This window comes from Camellia sinensis, chromosome 6 (assembly GCF_055761805.1).
Source record: "Camellia sinensis isolate YWXY chromosome 6, ASM5576180v1, whole genome shotgun sequence".
In the NCBI taxonomy this organism is placed as follows: domain Eukaryota; kingdom Viridiplantae; phylum Streptophyta; class Magnoliopsida; order Ericales; family Theaceae; genus Camellia; species Camellia sinensis.
The window spans coordinates 143,548,956-143,560,563 of record NC_138966.1 but is presented as its reverse complement, the minus strand read 5'-3'; the positions used below and the strand labels follow the sequence as shown (position 1 = coordinate 143,560,563).

General features: G+C 35.3%; 1 pseudogene; it reads left to right on the top strand.

The window, feature by feature from the left end:
• Positions 1-266: 266 nt before the first annotated feature.
• Positions 267-11,608, top strand: part of LOC145789022 (callose synthase 3-like) — a 54,364-nt pseudogene continuing 43,022 nt past the window's right edge.

Genomic DNA, 11,608 nt, shown 5'->3' with positions numbered 1-11,608 from the left:
GTGTCACAAATCATGATTGACAAGTTGTAGCTAGCTTGTGAACATCATCCAAAGCCTTGCAAAGTATTCTGGTTCAAGAAAGGAGGAGAGATCATGGTCAATCAAGTCACATCAAATTTTCTATTGGCAAGTATGAAGATGAAATTTATTTTGATGTTCTTCCTATGGCTGCTTGTCATTTACTCCTTGGTAGACCGTGGCAATTTGAAAGGCATGTTTAGTACAATGGAAGAAAAAATACTTACACTTTTGTTAAAAATGGTGTGATGTATGTGTTGAACCCATTGCAAGATGTTCCTACCACCGTACAGTCTACCAATCAAGCTAGTTTGCTATCTTACAAAGAGTTCGAACAAACTTATAAAGAAGATGAGATGGCTTATGCTTTGGTTGTTGTGGCAAATGTTCAAGGAGAAGTTCTTGAGGTTCCAGATGAGGTTGAGAAGTTATTTCAAACGTTCAAAGGCTTAGCTCCAGATGAACTTCCAGCTAGTTTGCCTCCATTTCGAGACATCCAACACCAAATTGATTTTGTTCCAGGTGCAATCCTTCCTAATTTACCTCATTATAGAATGTCCCCTAGCGGACATGCTGAAATGAAAAGACAAGTTGAGGACTTGTTGACAAAGGGACATATTCGAGAGTCCCTTGGTCCATGTGTTGTTCAACCCTTTTGACTTCTAAAAAGGATGGAACTTGAAAGATGTATGTCGATAGTAGAGCTGTCAATAAAATCACAATCAAATATAGGTTTCCTATTTCTCGGCTTGATGATATGCTTGATGAATTAGCTAGCTCTAAAATTTTCTCCAAAATTGACCTTCGAAGTGTTATCATCAAACGAGAATAAGAGCAGGTAATGAATGGAAAATATCATTTAAAACCAAAGACGAGCTTTATGAATTGCTTATTATGCCATTTGGGTTATCCAATGCCCCAAGTACTTTCATGAGGCTTATGACCAAGTTTTGAAGCCATTTATGGGAAAATGTGTTGTGGTTTATTTTGAGGATATTTTGATTTACAGCAGAGATAAGATTCAGCACTTGGAGCGTTTGGCTAATGTGTTTACAATGCTCCATGATAATCAACTATATGCCAATTTGAAAAAGTGCCCTTTCATGGCTGATCGTATTGTGTTTTTAGGTTATGTTATGAGTGTAGAAGGCATACATATGGATGGCGAGAAGGTGCTGTAGAAACAATCTTCTGTGTAAATAAAATAAATTGAAACTAAATCAAACAGAAATAGAATAAATGACTTACATAATTTATTTTATTGAACCGAATTAAAAATAAAAGACCAAGTCGAGTGTGTGACACTCTGTCCTTAAGACAGATTCGCCCCGCTACGGTGCTTACGGTTATGTGGCGTCTATCTCCCAGGATACAATGATCTTCACAAATTTGTTTTAGCACTCCAAACAAATTTGTCCGGCGAACTAGAACTCTCTTTAATTTCCTCTAACACTAGAATGAAGAATAAAATGCAAACAAAATAAAATCTGGACAACAATGAAAAAGGAATTTTCAGATTGTATTTTTCATCCCTTGGACTGCTAGAAATTGATCTATATATAGGCAAAAAAGGTGACCAAAAATCTGTCTGAACTGGTGTGTAAACTGCCGAACAGATGTGACACTGTTTTGAAAAGATTTAGTTCAAATTTTGAACAGATCTGCAACCTGTTTGAATCTGTTATAACTGCTGGCAGTTCCAGCAGCCTTATACCTGTCAAAAATAGTTTAAATCTGTCTAGAAAATTAGACTGAAGAAGTAACAAATGGACAGAAAAATTAAATTCAAAAGTTGAATTAATTTCAGTTTAGAAAATTAAATTTTCCCGCAAGAATTTTTGAAAAAATTCAAATGAATTTTGTCCAAAAAATTAATATTAGAACCGACCTGACCCACACCCGTATCCACACTTGCGCCCGGCACAGCTCGGCTCGGCCAGATGGACGATGGCGGCAGCGCGCGCGCGTGTGTGGTGGTTTGGGCTAAGGTTCACTTTGTCCATAACTCCTCCCTTCTACAAACTTGGGGTGCTCCTTGGGGCCTAACCCAAGTGTTGTAATCTAGAGCTTATATACTCAACAAAGCTCTCTTAAAGTTTCAATGTGGGACAACCCAATAAAAGGAAACCCACATTTAAATCTTTAAGTGTCCATTCTACGAACCCGAAAACGACGTCAAGTTCCCATTCACTCATAAATGGTTTTGATGTACCGTCTTCACCATGTGACTTGCCACGCAGCAAGGAACACATCACCTCTTTGTACCCACCTCAAAAGACGTTTGGGGCCCACTCTATTTTGGGCTCAAAGTTGGCCCAAAATAAGCCTTATAAACCAAATTTTCCAACAATCCCCCACATGAATGGAATTTGACAGAGAGAAAATGCAATAGCTTGATCTAAGTTACAGAGAGTACAGAAATTGAAAATATTCTGCAAAGGATAGGTAGCTTTTGGCTTTGAACCTTCCCTTGTGAGACACTATCGGATTTACTAGCTAACCAGTGAACATGATGTCTTGAACTGTTCAGTCGTTTGTGTAAACCAAGACAATAGAACTCACACAGTATATCCCCAGACATAGTTTAGTTCTCACTATTTTGTTCATTTTGACCATGAACAACCTGGTCTTTCATGAGTGCTCTAAAGAATTGTAGCCCTTCACAAATCTCATAGAACCGGCCTAGTTCACACTCACATAGGTGATTCTTATGAAGAGTATCCTGCCATACTCCACTAGGATAACCTAGATATAAGAATCATTAAAATGTTACTTAACCTAAAATGCTGTAGACATCACTTATTTCATCCTAGAAATGGGTAGGAGTTGGACTTCCTAGTGATCCTTCTGAGTCAGACACAACTTGGTTGTCCCTTTGAACCTAGATCTTGGGATCTCCAGTCAACTAGGTTGGGTTGCCGTTGTGGTAACTCTTATTTAATAGGCTTAAGTCTCATTCCCCTCGATGAATTCTCAACTAACTCTCTTGCTCACCCTTTGGTTAGTAGATCCGCTATGTTGTCTTTAGACTTCACATATTCAATGGAAATAATTCCATTAGAGAGTAGTTGTCTCACAGTGTTATGTCGACGACGAATGTGTCATGACTTACCGTTATACATATGACTCTGTGCTCTACCAATTGCTGATTGACTATCACAATGTATGCATATAGTAGGCACCGGTTTTGGCCACATTGGAATATCTTCAAGGAAATGGCGAAGCCATTCTGCTTCTTCCCCAACTTTGTGTAATGCTATGAATTCTGATTCCATAGTAGACCTAGCAATGCAAGTCTGTTTGGAAGATTTCCAAGATATAGCCGCCCCATCAAGAGTAAAAACATACCCACCGGTGGACTTTGAGTCTCTAGTATCCGATATCCAGTTTGCATCACACTAACCTTCAAGTACTGCTGGATATCTAGTATAATTCAGTCCAATGTTACGAGTAAATTGAAGATATCTTAGAACCCTTATAATTGCTTTCCAGTGTTCTACTCTTGGATTATTTGTATATCTACTTAATTTACTTACTGCATAAGCAATATCTGGGCGAGTGCAGTTCATCAAGTACATTAAGCTTCCAATAATTTGGGCATACTCTAATTGAAAAATACTTTCCTGTACATTTTTAGAAAGAAACAAATTAACATCTACAGGTGTTCTAGCAAGATGATCATCATCTTTACTGAATTTGTCAGGTAGTTTCTCAATGTAATGAGATTGTGACAAAGCATAACCTTCTAATGTTTTGGTAATTTTCATACCAAGAATTGCATCAGCAATGCCCATGTCCTTTATGTCAAAATGCTTATTCAACATTTTCTTGCACTACAAGAAATTGCACTTTTGGCGATGACATCAATTTTTCATCGCCAAAAGTATACTTTTAGCGACACAGTGATCAATTTCGTTGGTAAAAGTATACCTTTACCAACGCAATTTGTTGCCATTGCTAAAAAGGCTTAACATTATTTTAGCGCCAAATTTTTTGGTTGGCGCCAAAATTTCAAAACTTTTACCTATGAGGCTTATGTTTTAGCAACACAATGAGCGTTGCTATTAGTGTGCTTATTTTTGGCGACGACAAGTTGGCGTGAGCAAAGAGTTAACCATTTAGCGACGATGACACTATTCGTCGGTAAAAGTTTTGCTAGTGGAATGATGTGATTTAGTGATTTGTGTTTTTTATTATAATTTTTTAAAGAGTTTTAAATATTTTAGTTACTGAATTGTAAAATTAAAATGATCATTGAATTAGATCACAAAATGAACCCATTAAGCCTAAACACACTCTTAAGTTGAGATGACTAATTTGAGATATTTAAACATTTTCAAAGAATGTGATTAAATTATCAATTTCAATATGTTTGGTTTTATTTTCAAAAATTAGTTTCAAAATTTTTTTTCCTAAAAAACTAAAAAAAAAATTGGGTTAAAAAAAATGCTTATTATCTTTTAGGTCACAAATACTTTTTAAAATTTTAAAAATATAATTTTGATTTTTATTGCTCTCAAATTATTTTTAATTTAAAAAAAAACCTAAAAATTGTATTGAATTGTTTTTTTTTTTTTTTTTTTTTTTTTTTTTTTTTTTTGTTTTGGTGATCTGCCTCTACAAACATATGAGGCGGTGAAAATTTCCCTCCCAAAATTCCCTCTTTTTTTTTTCTAGGATAGGTAAATCCCCTCATCAATCTGCACGGTTTTAACTCTTGCACAGGTTTGTCTCACAATTCGTAGTTCTCTCCCCCAACCAAATCGCACACCTGTGTTGTTGATCGTTGGGTTTGTGTCGTTTGCTGCTGTGTGCGAGACCATCAGTGCTTCAGTCTGCCCCTATAGGTTTGTTCCCTTTTTGCTTTGTATCTCACTTCCCCTGCTTCTCTCTCTCAATTTCTGTTTCAAAAAATTGATACTTGCCTTCTTCCCCAAATTCTTCTACTTTTGGTTTGCTTTTCAATTATTCTTTTGATTTGGATTTCTTTCACAGATAAGAATGTTCCATGATGGTGAAATTGGATTTTTGAGGCAATAAACATAACATCCAATAATGCATGCTACAGAGGGAGCATTATTTATTTATTTTTTTTCCAGAAAGTTACATCAATTATTTCTTTGGGTTTTTTTTTTTTTTAATATACCAATGATTTGGAACAGTTGATATTTGTAATATATTAAGGGATGAATAAGGTCAGTTTCCCATTTTTTATCATTAAAAAAAAAAGAAAAAGAAAAGAAACCAACAACTACAGTCAATTGATTTTGTTGGAAAAAAACAGGTTGATAATTAGCTGACTTCTATTGTTATAAATTTCAGTGTTTTCTTGGGAGTGATAACAAGATGATCTTCTGCATGTTTTCTTACATTTTACCTATAAAGATATAAAATGGAATCCACAATTTCCAATATGGTCTGTCATTATTTGGACCTTCTATAATCATAAACCTAGACTTTGCTTTTTATTTTTTATTTTTAGGATTTTTCACTATTCCTTGAGTCTAATAGTCTTATTCATTGCTATATCCAATCTTGGTTTTGAACTATATAAATTATGTAAATATTCATGAAGTGCTTATGAATTTTAAGTTTGAAGGTGAAAATCCAAAAACTTGACCAAGTGAGATTACGAGTCCCTCTAGTTAGTAACCTATAAGGCCAAAATTTTACTCAAATTGTGCTGAAGTAAGGTCCAAGGAAGACACAAATCCTGGTTGTGTGAATGTTATTGTGTTGGGTGGTTTTGATGGTGAAACTCGATTTGGGATATAAATTTCAAGGAATGGTGTAAGGCGTTACAAATTGGGAATAAGATTTGGAAATGCGAGAGGTTCGTTTAATCCTTGTCTACGTAGTTAAACGAGGTTTATAATTAAATAAATCATCCATAAAACTTCCCCCCTTTCTCTTTCTCTATCTTCCCATGTTTAAGTAGGCAAAGCATATAGAGTAGTAAAATTGAAACAAAGGCATGGGAAGATTGTAATTGTCTTGGCATCTTATTATCAAAAATATTATTTTTGTTATCTCTGCATATGATTTAATTTTGTCTCACATCATCACTTGTTGGGTTAGGGGTTGTTAATGTCTCTAGTTCTCAACCTTTTCTTTTCACTTATATCTGCTAGTTATTATTATTATTTCCTTTGTTAACTGTAGTCTCCTACTTGACTGGGGAGCCGACTATGCTAAAATCCACTAAAGATGCTGACCAAGGTTTTTCTCATTTAAGGAGAGGTAATCTAGCTTAACATGGATACTAGTTATCATTTATTACTTTTTTGTTTTTACTCCTTAAGCTTCTATGTTTCAAAGTCTAGATGCCATTACTCATGGAGGGATGTAGAGGTTTCGAATGCATTATTTTGTGTACTTTCCAGAGATTGTCTCATCTGTGTAATTCCCATATAGTCTATATGTTTTTATTCCTCTGTACTTATTCTTGGTGGTTGGCAGCTGAGGCTTATTAGCTTGACAACGCTTTGAACATGTTCAATGTTTTCAAGAGCATGAATTTGTGATTGTGATCTCTACAGTGAATCCTTTTTTATATTGTTGACATAGCATTTTGTCTTTATGATTAGTTTCTCTTAATCCAATATAGTGTTATGTTACAAGCTTTGACCTCTCATTATAAGTTTTCTCTAATAGGTTTTCTTGGCTACTGATGGTGGTCATTTAGAGTACGAAGGAAAATTTGGGGGGAGAGATTATACCACGCTCTGTTCTTTTATGTTCATTTGAAGGGGTATGTTTTATTCGTAAGCTTTATGGGCATTTGTGTTCTGTATTTATCTTGATTTGCATGCATGCAGATTGTTTGTGATAGGGAATGTAGGATTTTCTATTATAGATTCAGAATGCTCTACAACTGCAATATATGCAAATGGCACACGTTCTAGACTCGGTCTTTCATTATAAACCACTTAAATTTTTGAATCTTTGATCCCTTTTGTTTTAGCATTGTTTTGAACCATAATAATGTGGACCAATTTGGCATTTAGATTCTTGAAAAATGAAGCTGGGATGGTTTTGGAACTGAGCGTGTGCCACTTTCGTTAACATGTTAATTGTAAAATATATCTACGTAGTTTATCCTTACTTCATGCCCCCAATGGTTGATTTCTTTTCAGATATCTTATTGGAGATGGTCATCACTTTTTATTGAACATGAGCATTGGGGAGTTGACAGATAGGAAAAAGGTGTCCCTTGGGACCCCGCCTATAACACTCCGCACTTTCTCATCAAAGATGAAATGTCCTGCATTATGATCATTCTCGTGGCTTTCTTCAACTAAGATGCTCTGCCTTTGTTTCATCTGCATTAGTCTGTTTTTCATGCTGACTTGGATTTATTTTTCCTTGAAAATTTATTTTGGGTGTCAAGAAAGTAAAAACTCAAGTCGCATTGATTGCAAACAATTAGTATTCTGTCAAGTTACTTTTTTTCTTTTGTTGCAATATTTTATATACCTTGTTCAGTAATACTCTCATTCATGTATTGGTAATACTCATGTATATATCCTAACATATACACTCGCAAATAGCTTTGAAAAGGTGTTTTCTGTTGTCTATAATTTATATTAAAAATAACCCACTATAGTGTGCTCTCATTTCTATATGCTATGAAACACTCCATTTTTGTTGTCGTAGTAGTGTGCAACACATGTCGGACAAGACACCACTCAGATATGTGTCGGACATGCCATGTGGCATTTATATTAATTTTTTTAGTGGACATGTTGGAGGACACGTCGAGGACACATGTCCTATTTCTGGACACACCACAGGACATGTTTTGGGATTTATTATAATTCTAGAAAGGTGGTTTGGTAGAGTGATGTACTAATTTGAAAACAAGTGGGTGGGATATGAAAAAAGGAAAAGAAAAGAAGAGAATGATCATAAGGCTGGGCATTTCATCTTGTTCACTTTTTGTGTCTTTAATCTGACCCCTGTTTAGTTCGTACTTATTTTTTCCCCTCATATATGCTTGTTCATACTTAGTTCTTGGGACGTAAAATCAGGGTGTTTTTTTCATGTTAAAGTAGTGTTATCAGTGTTTGTGTTCATGCCCGTGCTTTTTAGTCAATGTGGTTATCTCATAAACAAATGCTTATCATTTCATTTCATGCATTTGAATTGTTCTAGTCGAGAGAGTACACAACAACAGCAACATGTAGACCAGAACAATGCTTCCATGGAATTGATCAAAAGTGTGACTGGCACTGATGATGAGGGTCAGTCTCGGCAACGGATTCTTACATTTGCTGCCAGGAGGTAGTCATTGATTTTGAATTATGAATTATCAGCTTGTTTGGCATTACTTGTACCTTTGTTTCTTTTCAAATTTTATAATAAGATGTTGAGTTGTATGCTTCTAGAATATCACCCAAAAATTATGGCAAAGAAGTAAATTATGACAAAAATACATATTTATAAGCAAAGCCTATTGAACTCTCTGTACTATGATAAAATATTTTTTCTACTTTTCAAGCGGTTGAAGGTTCATAAAATTCTGAACTCGTCAAAAATAATGGATCTACTGTTATTGAAGGCGGTAAGCTTTTTACTTTTAACTTTTAAAATGTAGCTGTTCAGTGTTGATCTTTGCTTCCAAACATAATCTCAAACCTTAACCCAATTGTTTTTGTTGCACTGGATGTGTTTCACATAGCCTCGTCTTCTGTTGAATTTTTTAATATGCCTTCAGTCATTGTCATTTTCAAGATTAACGAGTGGGGGATTGTTGCCCAACTATCTTTTTGGAAAGATACATCGGCATACTGTTTTCTTTCATTTCGATTTTTCTCTGTCGCTTCTTCTTCTTCTCCCTCTTTATAATATGAAACCTTAATTTGGTATATTACTTGGGCTTAAGCTTTTGGGCCATGTTGGTAACTTGGTATACCCACTCTATTCAATTTGTTTGGCTAGTAGGTTACTTGGGGTGTGACGTTAAAATTCTTCAAACTGGACTTGACATGTACAGTGGTAGCACTCTCTTCATTTTGGAGACTAAAAGTTAAATCTCTTCAATGGAAATATTGACTAATAAATTACTTTTATTTCAAGCTCTATGTTCTTAGTGTTTATACTTACAGCTTTGTAACCTATAAAGCCAGAATTTTTTCCTTTGTTAACTGTAGTCTATAGTTAGTAACCTATAAAGCCAGAATTTTTCCCTTTAGTTAGTAACCTATAAAGCCAGAATTTTACTCAAATGGTGCTGAAGTAAGGTCAGAGGAAGACACAAATCCTGGTTGTGTGAAGAATACATGATTCAGTTTAGTTGAACACCTGAATATGGGCACTTTTAGTTGCACACCTGAATAAGGGTACTTAAATTGGTTCTAATCTGTGGGAGAGTCCAATGAGTTATGTTACTTCTGTTAGTGATTTAAAATGAGAATTAACAATTTGTCCCCCAATATATATTATATAAGTATATATATCCAAAATTGCTTTTTTTTTTTTTTTGTTCCAAATGTGTTAGCTACACTTTAAGAATGAAGGTACAGAGTATAATAGTTTCTCCATTTGCAGGAAGCGTAAAGATGTTTATAGAAGGATGCCTATATTGGTGATGGGCTGGTGTTGTTTTGGGTTATTATGGACAACCTTTGCAATATTTGAATGTGTAAGGATGAAGATAATTGTGCTTTGTGCTGAGAAGAACAAGATAATTGGCTATAGCTAATGGGTATCAAGAAGCTTTGATGTGTAAATACAATGAGAGATGCATGTTTTTAAAATTAACATGATTTTATTTTCCAAAATCGAAAACTGTAATTCAACTATATATATGCAGGTTTGTGAGTGAAACTGTACATGCCAAACCAAAAAAGAACTAATAAGGATATACACGTGTTTTTATGAATGTGATTTATCACAAGCTCATATCTGCATGTCCACGTAAGGACATTTGGGGCAAAAACATTGTTGAATTTCTTTTAATCATTAGTATGCATAATATTAAACAACAGTCTATGGATTTGCTTAAGCATGATTTATGGTTTTGTAGTTTGAGTCTCTTTATTGTTCTTTACTTATTTGAAGCTTTACGATGTATGGGGTTTCTTTAATTTTATTTACCATTACTTCAACGCATCTCCATTTCCGTAACCTCTATTGCTTGCAGATTCGAACTTTAGGAATGCTAAGGTCCAGATTTCAATCATTGCCTGCTATTTTTAATGCCTGTTTAATTTCGGAGGAAAAGAGTGAGCCAACAAAAAAGAAAGGACTGCTGAAGTCCACTTTTTCTCGGAACATTGCTCAGGTTATTTCATTTGCTACTCTCTAGAAAATATGGAAATTCCTTTCCTTCAATTTTATTTATCTAATAATTTTTTTTAGATCCGATCAAGCAATGAAAAAGCAGCAGCAAGATTTGCTCAGTTATGGAACACAATAATCAGCAGCTTTAGAGAAGAGGATCTTATAAGTGATAGGTAATCATGGGTGTGAAATTTTGCACAATAATACATACCTTTTTTTTTTATTTTTTTTTTTTTTTTTTTTATGTTGTTTGACTCCTACGATCTAACCTTTTTTTGTGTCCTAACATGTGTTAGAGAAATTTTTTTTTTCTTCTGAATCTTATTGTATTCTGCTGTAGTATGTATAACTTTGTATCATTTCTAGGGAAATGGACCTGTTGCTTGTTCCATATTGGGCTGACCGTGAGTTGGACCTCATACAATGGCCTCCATTTTTGCTTGCTAGCAAGGTTTGTCACACTGTCACGACCCAAACCCGGCCCTATGGGTTTAGTACCGTAACCGGCCAGTAATCCGAGATTACCGAAGGCCTGCTTAACAGTAATACAGTAAAACAGAGTACAGGGCCTGGCGGAAGCCAATACAGTAATTAAACAATGTCCAATGAGCTGTGACAGTCTGTATGCCAAGAAGGTTTTTCATGCATTCATACATAAACAGTACAGAAAGCATTCCGTCTGTACAAAACAGTACGGTCTATACAAAATTTACAATCACACAGTACAGGGACCTAATCCCTTGATAACAGTACGGTAACAGTCAGTCTATACAGAACAGTCAGACAGTATGGAGACAGGCGGGGGAAAAACAAACAAAACACCCCCAAGCCATAGCACGGCAACACGGAACCTCGCAGTGAGGCACATAGGCTGGCTTGACAAAACTGGAGTTACCCTGACGCTCCTAGCTCCGATCTGGTGCCTGTACACCTACATATATATATGAGCAGTGAGCTAAAGCCCAGTGAATAACATAATGCGTAAAGGGGTTTAGAATGAATGTCCTTACAGCAATGAAAATAGTTCAATTCAACCAGTATTTCAGTTGTTCGGTACAGTAAACAGTCATATGTGGTACATCCATTAGCATAACAGTAACAGTAGGTCTTAAAAGACCGAACAGTAATGATGGCCATCAGTCAGTAAACAGTAGTGGTTCCACGAGGGAACCGACAGAGAATTCTGTCACAGTAACAGTAACAGTAAACAGTAGGTACTAAGGATGCCACAGTACAGTTCAGAAATAAAGGACATACATTCATTCAGTAAATAATACCAGTTCAGTAAACAGTTCAGTTCAGTATT